At 34.4% G+C, this 17,851-nt stretch overlaps 1 long non-coding RNA gene across 1 annotated transcript; it reads left to right on the forward strand.

Moving 5' to 3' along the window:
* Window positions 1-1,646: 1,646 nt before the first annotated feature.
* Window positions 1,647-14,230, forward strand: LOC147077043 (uncharacterized). The gene is made up of 4 exons (XR_015069760.1): window positions 1,647-1,768; window positions 8,773-8,925; window positions 11,907-12,050; window positions 13,266-14,230. It is a non-coding gene; the product is annotated as an uncharacterized LOC147077043 (long non-coding RNA).
* Window positions 14,231-17,851: the final 3,621 nt, after the last annotated feature.

The raw sequence follows: 17,851 nt of genomic DNA on the forward strand, positions 1-17,851 counted from the left end.
CAATTTAATGAAATTTCTGATTTATTGAAAGGTACCTTTCCAAAACCGCAAAGTTGATACGGAAGGATAGAAATATTCATGGTTTGAAATAAAATCGTCAACTGAATGCAGAACTATTATAACTCTCACATTTGAATTAATTTAGAAGGGAGTTTTTTGAAACAACCTACTTACTTACTTATCACTTGTATAGATAAATGTATCTATACATCTTATTTTAGTAGGACTTTTGATGAAAATAATGATGTATAAATGTGTCTATATAGGTAAATAATAAATGACATAAATATGATGTTTCAAACTACTCAGCGCTTAAAATGGAAAAATTTACGAACCGGAGCGCTCGAAAATTTTCTGAAGATATTAACATAGTTATCAAATTTTATGGGTATTTTAAAAACATGAATGTACTAGATTTTTTTGTTATATGGCATATCTAGCTCAGACGGTCAAAATATTGTAACCACGAGACGGAGCGATAACTTTACAGATTCCACGAACCGGAACGGCGCTCCGGTGCGCTCCGGTCCATTTCGAGCCCTGAAACTACTCCTGTAAAATATTTCAAATGTGAGAAAAAATAGTTCCCATTCAGCCAACGAAATGGTTTCAATAGGTACAGAAACGAATTTGGAATGATTTATTTCAAAAAAAATAAGAATACGGAAACTGATTTTAGAAAAATGAGTTATATTCGACTCAGATTTTGAAAAGAAGCCACTAGTGACAAGATTAATAAGATTTAATTTTACGTTAAAATTAAGGTAAAACGGATGGATATTATATAGTGGATACGTAGGTACTACGTAGGTTATAGTGTTCAATTTTATATTTCTTCTGAATATTTCAAATGTGTAAAACAGTAAAATATTATATAATATCATTTCAAGTTTCATTATTTTTAGTCATAAAAAACTGTACCTAACTGTAAGATGTAATAATCTTATTTGTTTGTTTTACTTAGGATATTGCATTGTTACTTCACGAATAAATTAAAACTTCAATGACACATAAGTATCTTCTTATAAACTATCTATTCCACATTTTATTTGTCCTAGTCCATACCAAATTATGAAAAAAACTTGATAATAATAGTATTGTCAGCTAAGTGCTCGCATTTCATTCAGGAGAATAGGTATATATCAATCTTTAGACAAATTACTAATAAAAATGCAAAAAAATGCAGATTACATAAACATTATTTTTTTATAATATGTATAAAATAAAAATTCCATTAAAAATATAAATATCTGATTTGATATGTATTCAACTTTTAAGTTTAAAATAATTCTTCTGCAAAATAACACTTTTTTGACATAATACCTCTTCTCCTTTTGAACACGGAATTGATGTTATCTATGCAATAATGTTTTAATCGTCACATTGTTGTTTTCGCTTTAACGCCATGATTGATAGAAAATTAGGTCATTTAGGTAGATGTGTTAATAATTTATAAAATAAACAATTCCATTTAGCAAAAAACAAGTTAGGTATTGCCTTAAATATATTAACAAAATTATTGTCTATGGTCAGTGGTCACTGACGTCCAGTCTGTCGTAGTATGGTCGTAGTATAATAATACTCTTTTCAAAACACTACATAATATTTGACTTGATATAATAAAATTAATACCAGAAGAAAAATGGACATAAAACAGGAACCTGAAGACAATAATGTCGATCAAACCCACAGGAACGATGACAAGCCTTGGTTTAATGCTCCAATCAAGCGATCAAATAGCCCGAACGATTTCTACTTTAGTTTTGAGGTTAGTTTTTTGTGACTTTTAAATGTCATTTGACACGACGTAAATCTAATTGCGTTAATCAAATGGGTGTACATTATACACTACAGTATTTCTTTAAAATGCAATACTATGCCTAAAGCACACTATTTAGGTAGGTATAATAGTTATTTAACAACAATGTTCTTATACCTATAAATATCTAAAATTATGACCTTAAAGCATGCATTATTTTAGATGGCTACCTATTTAATAGAAAGAATAATGCTTTATATCTATTATGTTTTGGTTAGGTTAGGTTAGGTTAGGTTAGGTAGGGTTTGGTAAAGCTATACCTATTACTCGGAACAGTAGCGAAGGGTGAAGGTAGGCTGTTAAGATCCGCCATAAATAGTGCACATTAAACATTGTTAGTCATGCATTTTTGTTTGTATTGAACTTAGACTAGGTACAATAATTTACATATTATGGTGTTGGTTAGTTTTTTAAAATCAATTTATTAAACCCTGCCTAATCATACCATAATAGTTGTGGCTTATTTTTGGCGATATGACAGAATTGTACACACTTTTTCATACATGCTTATTTGTTTTCGTTGGATTATGTAGGTACACATATTGTTTGAATTTTTTTTTAAATTAATAATGAGGCTCTGCCTTACCAAACTATAATAGATAAAACATATTATTATTCCATCTATAAAATATCCAAAGTTATGTATGATTTAATTGTATAATTTTAGATGTTTTATAGATATACGAATCTGTTTTGACTATTATTTATTATGGCTTGGTTTTGCAGGGTATAATTGAATTTTAAAAACTAACCAACACCGTTTGTACATTGTAGTCTTATGTTAATGAAAACAAATACGTATGACTGACAAAGCTTAGTGTGAACTATTTATGGCAGATTTTAACAGCCTACGTCCACCCTTCGCCACTGACTCCGAATCTTTTTTAATGATCGAGGTCTTTTGAGACCAAAAACGTAACGCAAGCAACTGTTACACAAACATAAGTAGGTGCTCGTGTTAGGTTTTCGGGTGTGTCCTAGACTATAGATATATCTAGACGCCACCCATTGCATTGCTAAATGAAGCTGCGTGCCGTGCGTTTGGTTCGTGGGCGAGCGAACGCATTCGTATACAAATGTTTGAGACCATAGACCATTTCGCTAGACCAGACGCTCAGAATTAAAATATAATTTTCTATTTTTTACGTGTCCTACGAAAATGTGTCCTACGATACGCATTATGCACGTGTAATATACCAATAATAAATGAGCGTCAAACAACAAGGCCAAACAAAAGGTAAAAAGTATTTTACCGAATATTACAGTGGTAAAGCAAAACCTTGGTATGCCAATAAAGGGCTTGATAGAGAAATCATTGTTACCGTGAATCGCTGCAGAGCGGATCACTACAGTCTTGCATCATCCCTTTATCGCATAGGGATAGTTAACAGTCCAAAATGTCTATGTGGAAATGCCAATGAAGACCTCAATCACGTTATTTGGCAATGTCCACTCTATGACATACAAAGAAAAGAGCTAGTTCCAAGGTTGACAAAGAAGGGGTATCAGTTGCCTCTGGATATCGAGTTGTTTTTGACCGAGCCCAATATTGAGGTCTTTTTTATTATAAAATTGTTCCTTACCAAATGTTCTATTGATGTTTAAATATTATTATTGTTATTATTTATCTTACTGTAATATATTGAAAAAATCTGTTATAAACATGTATATAATGTAACAGCTGAATAAGCCTCCATTGAGGCTTCATGGCTTTTAATAAAAAAAAAAAAAAAAAAAAAGAGCGTCAATGCATAAACCGAGAGTAGTTGTTAGTATTCGACGTATGACGTATCTTGACACATGTTTAAGTTTATCTCGCATTCTTCCACACTCGAGATCGGTTGCCTGCTTCTCCACACCCGTTTGGTATTTCAGTTCCCATTATTTCTGAGTACCCTGATGTGCACCTTACACTGACAAATGCAATAAAAGCCTTTAGACTTATAATACGCACTACTACTAAAAACATGGTACGCAATGTATTTTAGCACCGCAAGCGAAAATAAAAACCTAATTTTGTCTTATTTTATTCCCTTCTTTATCTGCCGTATAACATTTTAAGTGATGTCGGAACGTCGGTGATGTCCCGTGGATGTAGGCATGACATGCGTTGCACTTGGGCAAAACATTATTAAAAGCGGCGAATGAAGGAACTAATATAAATATCACACCATTTAAAAGCGATGATGGTTTTTCATGAACTTTAAACTCTTAAAGCATAAAAAATAGAAGCATAAAAATACTGACAACATATTGGGTTATTGACATGACCCGGCTCACGGCTAGCTCAATAATGCTACCGGGCCGTCACTGAGGAGACTAGTGATGAACTAGGAGAGGTGGATCTCCTTTGTAGTATCACAACTTTTGAATTCCCGAATAAAACTCTCAGCTGGTGTGGTGCCGAATTTATTCAAGTACTAGAGTTCACGGTCACACAATAAGGTTAACTGTCATTGTTCCCGTAATTAAATCTCATTAAAGTATCAGCAAACTATTTATTTGTTCACTATAGGATCTCTGTGAAATCTTCCACAAGTTCCCAAAAAGTCACACCTAATTCAGAGAATGTATACGTAAATATTCTTTGAATATTTTTATTTCACAAAATATTTTTTTTTTTTGTAAGAAAAATTATAATTTATTCTTCGGTCACATAGTATCGGGTTTATAAAAGAATAAAATTTATTTTATTGTTGTTTATAACGTTTATTTATGTTCACAGTATGTTTACAAATATTTATTTGTGTTTACAAACTTGTTTACAAAAGGTTTGTTAATGTTTACAAATTTATTTACTAAAATTTATTTTTATGTTTACAAATTTATTTACTAAAATTTGTTTTTATAATTATGTTTACTTAATAAAGTTTCAAAAGTTTATTTTAAAATTCCGAAATGATTTGTAAAATTTATTATTATAATCTGAATTTATTAATTTGTTTTTATAAAACAAATCCGATCACGTAATTTATCCCGATTACGTCACCTCGTACGATGCGTAATGAAAAAGTGATTACTCCGCGAGCTCGTCACTACCGGCAGATACGAGTTATTCGCGTTACTTTTTGCCCGTCGATGGGGACTTACTGTATGTAAAATTCACGAAAACTACTGAGAACCATGTCTCATATCCGCGGTAGGACTGCTGCTTTGTTGAAGATCGCTGGTGAAGAGTGTAGAAACTAATGATTTTACGGGAAAAAGTGGTCGCCTTTTATACCCTTCGGATAGAGGTTTAACAGGAAACAGTCCGTAAGGGATAGCAGATGTATATCTTTCTCTCACGGGATGAATTTACGTATATCTCCCGTTCCTGGCAACTTTCTAATAGAGATATCTTCTAATTTAGTCGGGTTAAATTTACTCTACTTTATTTTCGCAAAATTAAGACTTAATAGGGGTGTTTTAAGCACCCTCTAGAACATGTCCCTTAAATGCGCAGTTGGGATGACGTAAGCAAAATAGTTGATTTTATATGATTTTTCGTGTTCAAACGAAGGGGAAAGTTTCTAGCTTTCCATCGAGGTATCGGAATAAGTATTCGGGTACTAAATAAGGGAATGGCAGTCTTTAAATTTAAAATGTCAAAATGAAAGGTTGACACCCACGTACTAGTCCTTTCCACCACTCTTGGCCTTTTTAGGCCAATAGAATTTTACTAAGTTTTAATAAAACTGTTTGGAGCCGCAAAAACTTTCTCATTCGATATTTACTTTTCGGACGAATATTATTACGAGAAAATACTATAATATTATACTTAACATTTCAACTTAAATATATAAATGCTTAATCCTAACAAGATGTTATACCCGAACAGTTACTAACTTATTTAATCTTGCATAGTGACTTTTACATAGTAATCTGAATGTAACCTTGAATCTATTTTTGTCTCGCGACGTGAACCAGCTGGTCGGTACTTTTGACTGAAATAGATTTTCTTTAAAGTTCAAGGTTGAGCGAGAATTCGTAATTTTAGTTGTAATATTTGATTCTTTTATTACTTAGGATGTGATTAAGATTTATTATTGTTTATGGGTAGAAACCCATCTATACCAGAATCTTAAGTTTTCCCAATTGTTACTTTTACAATATTCATTATAGTCAGCAAGTTATGGCATTAACAAAATTTATAATTATAATTACGCGTCTATAAATATAGTTACGCGTTTACAGTATTTTTATAACGGTAGTTAGCTTCTACCTTGTATTGATAAAATTAGTATAAAAATTCTTTATTCACAATTATACAATATATAAATTCATAAATATTCAATTTTCTTTTTCAATTTTCATACATTTCCATTATTGCTATAAAAGTTATTGAAGCATGTACTTGCTAAATTTTACGTAAACAATCTCTTCCATAACTTATTTTCTAAGTTTAATGGAGATTTCCCGGAAATTTATATTAAAAAATACATCGCGCTAATATTAAACGACGTGACATTTCGAGGTCTGTGGTCACAGCGTTCCAATTACACTGGAGCACTCTTGATTTTCGGAGGCGAAAATTTTTTTACGTAAAATTTTATTACATTTACAAAGAAAAGGTTAACAACATACATTTTACTTCCTATTACTAAACGATTACGCTACTGGTTACCTGTTCATGGTCTTTTTGACCATTTCATCCCTGCTTCTTCCATAGTTTAGAACCATGGGACTTATATATCCTGTCTGAACCGTGTCGTGAGGTTGTCGCAAGGCTATTGAGAAGTAGAATTGACTACAAGGCTAGATTTGTATAGTTATGTCGTTAAACCATACTCTGCCACAAACACTAACTGAAGGTCGGCGTTTTTGTTCGTGTCATTATCTACCTATTAGGGTAACCTATAACGCCCACTGTGGCCGCGCGGCTTAAACGTTGGACTATCACGCCATGGGTCCCAAGTTCGAATCCTGGGTCTGACAAGTACACGTCATATTGTTTTTCAATTTGTGTCTGTCAGAGTATGGACCTAATAGGTTGAGCAAGTTGCTGACATCCATTTCTAGTAAAAAACAAAATCTCTTAATACAAACCTCTACTCTGTGGAGGCCCATATGATCATATTAGGATCGGACATGGTCGAAAAAAAAAAAGTATACATTATAATGGCACACGATTTTTTTTAACAATCGTACCAACCGTAACCATCACTGTTTGAGAGTAGGTTTCGAGAAAATGACTCATCAATAAATGGTGTGTTTATCAATTCAAAGATTTGTCTGTTTATGGTAGCCGAAAATAAATGGGACACTTTGCTTTGGGACATCACTGCGGTAGGCGAATCCTGGGCTACTAAACCCAAATCCTATCTAGTACAAAATTGAATATTATGTTCTTATGTCAGAATCGGTATTTTTTTCAGGACAATCGCTTTGGCTTAATTTGTTTTAGTGTGTATAATCGCCTTTTAACGATGATAACTTTTATTGTACTCTGAATTTTATACCGGCTCGCACATCACAACTCGCCTCGTGTGCCTGACCACCATAAATCAAAACTTCCGAGAAAGGGCGGCCAGTATTGCATGACACAACCTCGCACATCTATCTAGCGACAGTCGCGCGTAGCCTTCGAAACGTATTGATATTTCATGCGGTGATCGGCGAGTCGGTATAGGAATGACCAATTCGTAGGTGTTTCTTTGTGAGTTCGACCCTCCGACTCGGAGCCCGAGAAGGATGCAACATGTCGAATGCAACAGCCAGATCTTAGACTATAGATACATCTAGACGCCACCCGTTGCATTGCTAAATGAAGCCGCGTGCCTTGCGTTTGGTTTGTGGGCGAGCGAACGCATTCGTCTACAAATGTTAGAGATCATAGACCATTTCGCTAGTGCTCGCCCAAAGTGCTCGCACTAGACGCTCAGAATTAAAATATAATTTTCTATTTTTTTACGTTATATAGTATTTTTAAGCGGTCAAAATGCAACCATTAGGTAAAGATATCCATAATTTAAGTTATTTTAAAGAAACACTAGGTCACTGATATTAAAATATATAATAAAATACAAATAAATTATCACGAACTTGTATCAACTTACCTATGAAACGTAATTCCATCTTTTTGCTTATCAGTATGGCTACCACATTTTAAGACAACACGCAGAACCATCTTTTCTACTTAATTAACTAAAAATATTTACCATTGACTTTATGTTTAACACAAAAAATATCAATTTTAGCAACTCGAGCTCGCAAGTTATCGACGCTTTGTGAAGCGTTTCGCCCCGATTTGATGGCGATACTTTTGGAAACTAGCTCACAAATATGTAGACCTTTTATCTTACTCTAGCACGTGTCGCAGAGATTGTAAGGGTGCCGAATTCTTTCTCACTCGCACTCATGCATCGTTTTTGTTCAGGCCTTGAGCCAGATGTTTTTTTCAGACGAAACAGTTGCATTCGATCTATCTGCAAATCTCCATTTGGCAACACGTGATATGTTGTATTCGACACGTTTTTAGGCGAGACGAGTTCTAATGTGCGAGCCGACTATTATAGACATTATACTAACTAACCTAAGTTCAGAATTAATATGTTTACTCTTGTGTTTGCTTTACTGACTCAACGTTATTAATTTAAATGTTGATTCTATATTATTACCTTCTTCATTCTTCGGCGCTGTACCCTAGGGTTGTATAAGGTCTCACCAAAACCGTCTTCATCGACTTCTATACGTCGCTAGTCCTCTGCAGTTTCCAGGTATTGCCTCCTTATTCTGCACAGTCACTCCACCTCATTCTTGTCCTATCTCTATTTCGCTTCTCCTGAAGTTCCTATTTTATCAGAATCAGAGTCCTGTCATCAGGCATTCTCTCAATGCAGGTACTGTATGGTAGGTACTAGATCCTAGGTAGGTACTGTACCTAAGTTTTGTTGCACTGCCATAATCTTGGCAAAACCCGTGGCAAAATAAGATTTGATTAAAATATTTTGTTATATTGTTTTTTTTTTCAGAATAGTACCACAGACATCACTAAAGTAAAGACCGAAACACATTGCCAACCGGACAAGTGCAAAAGAGAATTCGTTGAAGATGAAATGACACCATTTAAGTATGAAATACCTATAGCCGGATGCTCCTATTCTCAACCGAGGGCAAAAGATCAGGTAGATACTCCATAAACCGACAACTATATAACTTGAGGCGATGTTGGTGTTAGTGTGTTTAATGTCGGTATATTGCTCGCTATTATTTCACCCACGATGGCTACGCGACTTAAACGTCAGTTTATTATGCTGTGGGTCCCAGGTTCGAATCCTGGGTCTGGCAAGTAGGTACACATATTGTTTTTTAATTTGTGTAAGAGTCAGAGTATGGACCTTATAGGTTGAGCAAGTTGCTGACACCCATTTCGAGTAAAAGCAAAATCTGTGAATATAAACCTCCACTCTTTGGAGCCCATATAATCTTATTAGAATCGGACATGGTCGAATAATTTCTCAAACCCGCCGTCCTTCAAGTTATAATTATAACTGTCAGACTTTATTAATTTCATAATAATTATGTCAGATGTATAACAGGTTTATTATCAATTCTGTAAATTAAGGCCCGTTTCAGATTTCAGTTTCATAATATAGGAGGCCTTCGTATTCGAATAAAAGAGTATTTGTATTATGTTTATGAACGCCCCAGAGCTAATGAGTCAACACGTGTCCGGTACACTTGTCCGTCGGCCGCTAGGTTCTCAAGCCACCGATACACTTGTTTTTATTACCGCAGCCAGTTTTATGTTCTAATTTATCACGCGAAATTATGCGTTGACTCATTGGCTCTGGGGTGTTCATAAGCATATTACAGAGACCCCTTTTTTCGAATACAGAGGCCTCCTATATTATATCGAGCGCGACTTTGGTGTCCCGTCTGAAACGGGCCTAAGCCGTGTTCATAATATCCGTGTATGGCATGAATATGTTGATAAGTCTAAAAACATCAATTCTCAGAGCAGCTATGTGTTTGTTTTTTACCACTTTCTGTGGTAAAACAGGAATGTTTTTGAATTTTATATTGTTGAGAATTTACATATTTTTTATTTAAATTTAAAAACATCTAAATACATAATAGGTACTTATATTTTTAATCTGATTTACGACAGAACGCCAAGCGTACCTACAAATAGCCGCTCTACCGTTGCATTTTTGTCCGTCTAACAGCGATAATAATATCAAAGGTGGTAAACTTTCACAAATTTAGGTTTGTAGGTCGGTCAAATTCGGATATGTTCGTAATGCCGAACCCAAGCTTATAAGACCGAACACAAGCGGATAAAGCCGAACGAGCGCCATCTAGTTGGCAATGAGCCGAACAAGAATTTTGTATTGACACGTCACACCTTCAAGTTTCCTAGTCATATCATTGTGATTGCAGCAAAACAGTCGGACCTTGCGTCTCAATTCTCAATATGTAAAATTGACATATTACTCTGTCTTTCAAAACAGAACACTACAAAACGGGAAATGACAAAACAGAACAATGATAAATATAACTATGACCTTTCAGGAAAAATATAAATTTAATATTGAAATTGTCCTATCTCTATTATGTTGTAGGTTTTTAATACGCCATAATAAATGAAATTATATATAATGTTGCCGTACAGTATATATAGTGTTGCCAGCAAGCTTAGGATATCTCATCTTAATCAATATAATATTATCAAAATGATTGAGTGACTAGTTACAATGAAATGATGACCTAACCTAACCTAAATAGATTCCACAAAAATTAATGTTTCATTTTTCCCCTGGCGGTTCTGTTTTGTCACTGTTCTGTTTTGTCCGGTTACCTATGTCATCTTTTGACAGTTCAGACTGCTTTTTTTTACATAACCCGCCAGAATACCTACGTAAATTGATAAGTGTGATTTATTTATCACAATTACCTCTTTTTTATGTTAAGTGATATGTTAGAATCGTCCTGCAGGTATATATTATTAGGTTTTCATTTAACCCGATGGATAGTAGGGTGGTGGTACCTGGTTTTTTAACAGAAAGTCGTTTTGCCACCAAAATATCCACCAATATGAAGTCTTATAGATCTTATATAATGCACAATGATAGTGTTTATTTTTATTTATATTGAAATAATACCCTTTTCATACTAAATAATACAATACATCACTTTTTTTTATAAAGACGAAGTTACGGCACGATCGCCTAACTTCGCCTGATGTGTTTTAGTAGATCCACTAAAAAAATATTGTCTATGGATACTCACGAAATCTATTAAAAAATGACCTTAAGCAAATTTATGTCTTATGCTAGAGACAATTTGACATATTTTAAAGAAATATCTACGTAGGCGAAGATAGGAATTACTTCAATGACTCTTTCATACAACCTACCAATTTACGCTCGGGCTGCCAAAACCCAAATCATTATAGTGTCATTTTTATGTATTGATTTACATAGTAAATTTTTAATAAAGGAAATATGAGAAAAATTGTTAACTGGTGATTCAAAGTGATGAATAGTTTTTAGTCTAAAAACCATAAAATTAAAAAAAAAACACATTTATTTCAAGAAAATCGTTTTTTTGTGACAACCCTAAAGCCAGGGGAAGTGTAGGAACAAGTAGTTCACAAAACATAGCCTGACATTGCATACTCAAATAATTGATGTTTTATTATAAATATCGGAAATCGCACGGTACATTTGGCAAGCAGGCTATATCACTATATTATATTAAAAATATGAAGAACCTACCTCTACAAGATTCGTAGAAATCAGCAGAAGTTCAGAGGTATTCCGAAAAAATCTCTACAAACCGGACTCGAAAAAACGGTACTAACACAAACACGGCGAAAATAATGGCAGTTTGAAAATTGTGTGGTGACAGGACGAATATTATCTTTAAAATCGCCTTAGTGGCTTAAAGTGGTGCGATAGTAAAAACATGAGTTTTTAGTGTTTTATTAATTTAGGTGAAGTTAGGGACAATCGGCGAAGTTAGGGGGTTTTACGGTACCTATTTTACATTTTGATTCTTTTAAATATGCGATGAAAAATTAAGGCATTATAATTTAGGGTGGGTTGATTTGTTATAAATAATAATATTATATGAGATACATTTTATTATGTTTTGTTTACAGATTACAAATAATATTAAATATGAATCTTTTAATACACAGAAAAGTATCAAAATAGAATCTAAAGTTGATACCATAAAACGTCCACTGGAAGAGTATATCGATTCTGCCACTGAAAGCGCTGATCATCATGACGCAGCGGACCAGGTATTTAAATGAATTACCTTTATAGTAACTTATCATTCAAAAAACCCTACAATCTTTTACCATTCACCTGTATTATTAAAAATGTATCTAATACAAGTTTGATTCGTTATTGTCTCCATTGTATATACTATATACAAGGAGGCAGAGGCGAAGGGTGGACGTGGGCTGTTAAAATCCGCCATAAATAGTTTACACTAAACTCAGTCAGTCATAATATGTATTTGTTTACATTGAAATAAGACAACAATTTACAAATGGTGATGGTTAGTTTTTAAAATTCAATTAAGCCCTGCGAAAACCAATAACAGGTAATAGTCATAAAATATATTCTATAAAATATCTAAAATTATGTAAATAATTAAATCATACATAACTTAACTATTATAGTTTGGTCGAGGCAAGGCTTTATGACTTTTAAAAAAGTAAACCAACAATATGTGTAATAGGTATGTATTCTTAATCAAACGAAAACAAATAACTATGAATGAAAAAGTGAGCTTAATTTTGTCACATCGCCCGAAATATACCATAACTATTATGGTTTGGTTTGATAGGGTTTATTTGATTTTTAAAAACTAACCAATATATGGAAATTGTAGTTCAATTAAAACAAATACAAATGACTAACAAAGTTTAATGTACACTATTTATGGTTGAACTTAACAGCCTACCTCCACCTTTCGCTACTGCAATGAGGACCGAAAAGAATTCATCGTCACTATAGGATTGGTTTGTCGAATATCCGTTTTTGTCGAAATCGACCTTTCAATGCAATTTGTATCTAAATGGACCAGTACTATCCTTTTCTTTAAATTGCTTTGTAATGAAAACAGCATTCATATGCTGTAAAAACAATACCTCCATGTATTTAAATATAGGATAATTATATTTGTTTTTCGTTTCCTGAACATTTGACATTTGGTCTATTCGACAAACCAATCCTACAGCGACGATATGGTAGCATAAATGTTTATTAAAAAAGTACACTACAGAAATATTCTAGAAAAAAAATATTAGTCCGAGTGAAACTTTTTCACACTACGGTGATGTTTTTTCTTCTAAGCTATCGATTTCTTATAACTACATTATGGTCACCCTGTTATCTATCAGCCATGACTCGTTCTGTAGCGACAGTTATTATCATGATCTACTTAATATTCTATAGATGTTTAAAAGTTATTAATTATTATAAAAACACTTTTATCTTTTTGGCAGATGACTCAGCGTCGTGACGTAATGCATCACAAAACTGATAGTATACATTCGCTGGTTGGCATCACTTCAAAGTCTTCTGAAATAACCATAGACGAAAAAAACATCAAACGAGAAATCCTATCATTAAATTCTCCAAAAGAGGTCCAAATCAAGTTGACAAGAGTGCCACATTTCATCCGAAACTATATATGCTGTGTTTGTTTCACGGTATATGGAAGCCCAACTGCTTTAAAAAGTCACAAAGTTTTATGCACTACATTAGATAACCTAAAAACATATGAAATTAATCGTTTTGATAGAAAACTACATTATTGTGATGAATGCTCATATAAATGCAAGCTTATCAGTAATTTGAAAAGACATAAGATGATTCATTCTGGTGAAAAACCATTTAAATGCGATATTTGCTCTTTCGCATGCATTACGGCTCAACGGATAAAATTGCACAAAATTTTACATACTGGCGAAAAACCATTTAAATGTCTTGATTGTTCGTTTGAATGTATCACCTCTCAACAACTAAAAACACATGAAATGAAACATACTGGCGAAAAACCATATACCTGCGATGTATGTTCATATAAATGCACCATGCCTGGTAGTCTTAAAATACATAAAATGACACACAGTAACCAGAAACCGTTAAAATGTAATTTATGTTCTTTCACATGCATTAAAGCTCAGCATTTAAAAATACATCAAATGATGCATAGTGGCGAAAAACCATACCAATGTAATGAGTGTAGTTATAAATGTTCACGGATTAGTACATTGAAGGAACATAAAAAAAGACATACAGGTGAAAAACCATATGAGTGTGATTTGTGCTCTTATAAATGCTCGCATACTAACCGACTGAAAAGACACAAAATGAAACACACGGGCGAAAAGCCATTCGTGTGCAAAGTTTGCCCTTATAAATGCACTGGTTTACGTTACCTCAAAAAACATATGAAAACACATAATACTGAGATTCTTTAGTGCCATCATCATCATCAGCCGGGGTCAATCCACTGCTAAATGAAGGCCTCCTGAAGCTTCTTCCAACTCTCTCGATACTGTGTCGTTCACTGCCACGCATTTCCGCCGAACTTTACCAGTTCCTCAATCCAGCGGCTTTTAGGGCGACCCTGTGGCCGTTTTGTGCAATGTGAGTTTTAGAGCAATGTGCCCCGCCCATCTCCATTTCAGCTGTTTGACAACGTATATTACATCGCGTACTCCTGTCTGCTTCCTAACCCATTCGTTTATCTTACGGTCGTTTCGCGTGATGCCCAACATACACCTCTCCATGCCTCGCTGTGCGACTCTTAGCCTTTGGACATCTCTCGTGTTGAGGGTCCACGTCTGGCAGCCATACGTGAGCACGAGTAGAACACATTGGTCGAACACCCTACTCTTAAGACACAATGGTAGGTCACTCTTGAAGATACTATTCAGACGTCCGAAAGCACTCCATCCCAGCCTTGTTCTTCGAGAAATTTCATCGTGCATGCTTCCGTCTATGGACACCTGCTGTCCGAGATAGACGTAGCTGCTTACTTGCTCGAGTTGGGTGCCATTAATACAGATAATCGCAGGGTCCGAAAAACACTTCCTCATCACTTTTGTCTTTGAGACGTTTATCTTTAGGTTTTTAGACGTTTATTCTTTAGTGTACTCAAAGGTTAATAAAATTATGGATGTCATACGGTAACTATCATAATATGTTTTGTCTATTTTTTATTAACATGTAAAGGGTCCACTGCAAGACCGGTGAATGTCCAAGTAAAGTGATTTTGAGATATCGTTGCCTTACTTTGAAAAGGTTCTAATTGCACTTGACCATGTTTTGAGCTATGAGCGTTTGAAATTTGGAATCGTCATATTTTCAATATAAAAAGACATGTACCTAGATAGAACTCCGGCATACTGCTAATTCCCATATTTGACAATAGATGACTCTGAAATGAATGGAACGTTTTCACACCAAAAAGTCATTTTAGGCCAAAATGTCAGTTAGAACCTTTTCAAAGTAAGGTAGCGATATGTGCATTTAATGGTTTAAAACGCTTGCAAAAAAATACAGGTGTCGAGAAAACAAATAATCCAACGTCAAATGTCGTGACGATTGACACATTACTCTGAGCAATGTTTGCTCTTAGCTAATCGGATTCCTTTTGACATTCTTAGAGCAAAGTTTACATTCATATACCTACACTACACTTCATCATAAAACATAATATCATCTGTTGATAATGGCCTCTGCAACGAGCCCGAAACGTTGAGGAAAGAAGGAATAAGTACACATGGTGGAAACCCAAAAATCTATTAAGATGTTGTCATTCAAGTCTGAAATTACCACTGCAAAAATGGCGATTGTCCATACTGAGGCCCATTTAAGAACGATGATTGTCTATTTTAATTCTGTTATTTTTGTTTATTCATCTGCGTCTCTTAACTTTCCAGCATGAGCAAGTTCATCAAAATATTCCTTTATTTTATGCAGGCAAAATTTCTTCAGGAACTGCAGCTAATTTTATTTTGCAGTCTATATCGGTAGTCTGTTGTTGTTTGCTGGACAAGGTAGTTGGAATTCATCTGCATTTAACCTAACCGTAATAAAGCTGTCGACAGTTTAATAAGTCGACAATCCTGACAGCTTAATCAATGGTGAGGAACTTTTTGTATGAGAAATTCGGTGTTATTGCTATGTAGCTACATGACTCTCAGCAATCTTGCCGAAGGTCGCTTTTTCTCAAGACTGTAAAGCCGCGTTGACACGGTCCAAGTACGATCCAAGTACACTTGGACCGAGTGCCATCCAAGTGCACTCGCATGAGACATCTTCATACTAATTATTCCTATCCAAGCTACTTTGACTGCGTCCTACTCATCCAAGTTAACATGGATAGGAATAATTAGTATGAAGCTGTCACTTGGATGGCATTCGATTCAAGTGTACTTGGATCGTACTTGGACCGTGTCAACGCGGCTTTAAGCGATATTTTCTAGTAAAAAAAATGGAGAAAGTTGCTCTATGAACAAAGCTATCGAATGACATACATAGGTACCTAACTAAAAAACATATTTTGTGACATTGAACGGTCTTGCAGTAAAACCCTTCATAATCTACCTATTATTATATACTTATAAAGTAATTTCTTATGGTTTTCAAAATATACTAACCTTATTGTTATTTTAAATCAGTGTACATATATGTTTATATCTTAAAATCAAATTAAATGGATGTTTACTGAGAGATGGTAGAAAGGGCCTGGTCGCCTTTGACATAGGTAACCGTAGAAATTACTATGCAGCTGCTAAAAAAATTGGACTATACAATATACAGAGTTATTTCTGTTACCTATAACATTTTAAATTATTTAGCTAGCAGGTTTGCAACTCCACAAAAAATGTGAACATTGCTCAGTTGCCATTTTAATTTTCATACTCACACAGTAAGGCGGCCGTTTTTATGTTCATTGTGATTACTTACCTACTCGAGTGCAGTTATAAACGGTTTCAACCAAGTCCTGAACAAAACGATGCATAAGTGCGAGTGAGAAAGTATTCGGCACCCTTATAATCTCTGCGACACGCTCTAGAGTAAGGTAAAAGGTTTACAGATGATGATGTATCTATAGTCTAAGGTTTCAACTAAATAGTAATGCCGAAGTGTAATAAATACTGGCCACTTATGTACTAGGCTAATAATTGTCACAGCAGAAGTTTGAAGCTTTCTCCAAATAAATCTATATTGCTGTCACTTGTTTTATAATTATTATTAGTTTATTGGTATCTTATATTTTGTAGGTTATAAAATTTAAAAGCTTTTAATAAACTACTTCATAAGTTTTAAAATTGTTTATGTAACTATTTGTTTTATTTAATTTGCCATCTTGAGCGATCTTCCTTCAATTCTTTTAGTGTCGATCAAACTATGGTTATACTAGGTATATGTGGCATCCAATGTTTACTTTAATCCTATGTGGCATGTCTCAGACACAGTACGGATACTATCTAGACACGCAGTAGGTATCCAGCCACTCGAAACTACAGTAGCTATTACAGCCACCGAATAACTAATTTGTCTCTGGCGTTTAATCCAAAATTACAAGTCCACGTTTTTGCACGTGTCACATTCCTGTATTGTTTTATTTATATGAACCCTTCAGTAGCGAATGAGTCAACGCTTCCAAATGAGTCCAAACAATGGAGACATAAAAACTGGCTGCGGTAGTAAAAAGTGTATCGGCGGCTCGAGGAGTGAGGCGCCGATGGGACGGTGTAACCGGTGGCTGGACACAAGTGTCCCATGTGAAACGGCTCTAACGTTCCAAATACTTATGACCGTTAAGCCATGTGCATTCGATATCTACTTGTGGATCTGACACCTCGTAATAACTTGAATTTGTGTATTAATTAAGGCGCTAAGTACCAAAATAAAAAAAAAACTGACATTTTTATAAAAAAATGTTCTACATACCAACGCCAATAACTTCAACTATAGTCTAAGTGCCTCAAGCAAGTCAAAAAAATACAGCAAAATAATTAAACCTGTCGACGTTGTCGTGTTTTATTTATAATGGTGTAAGTAGCACTGC

This window comes from Rhyacophila brunnea, unplaced genomic scaffold (assembly GCF_057557595.1).
Source record: "Rhyacophila brunnea isolate RB1 unplaced genomic scaffold, BYU_Rbru_1.0 scaffold_13, whole genome shotgun sequence".
NCBI classification, from domain to species: domain Eukaryota; kingdom Metazoa; phylum Arthropoda; class Insecta; order Trichoptera; family Rhyacophilidae; genus Rhyacophila; species Rhyacophila brunnea.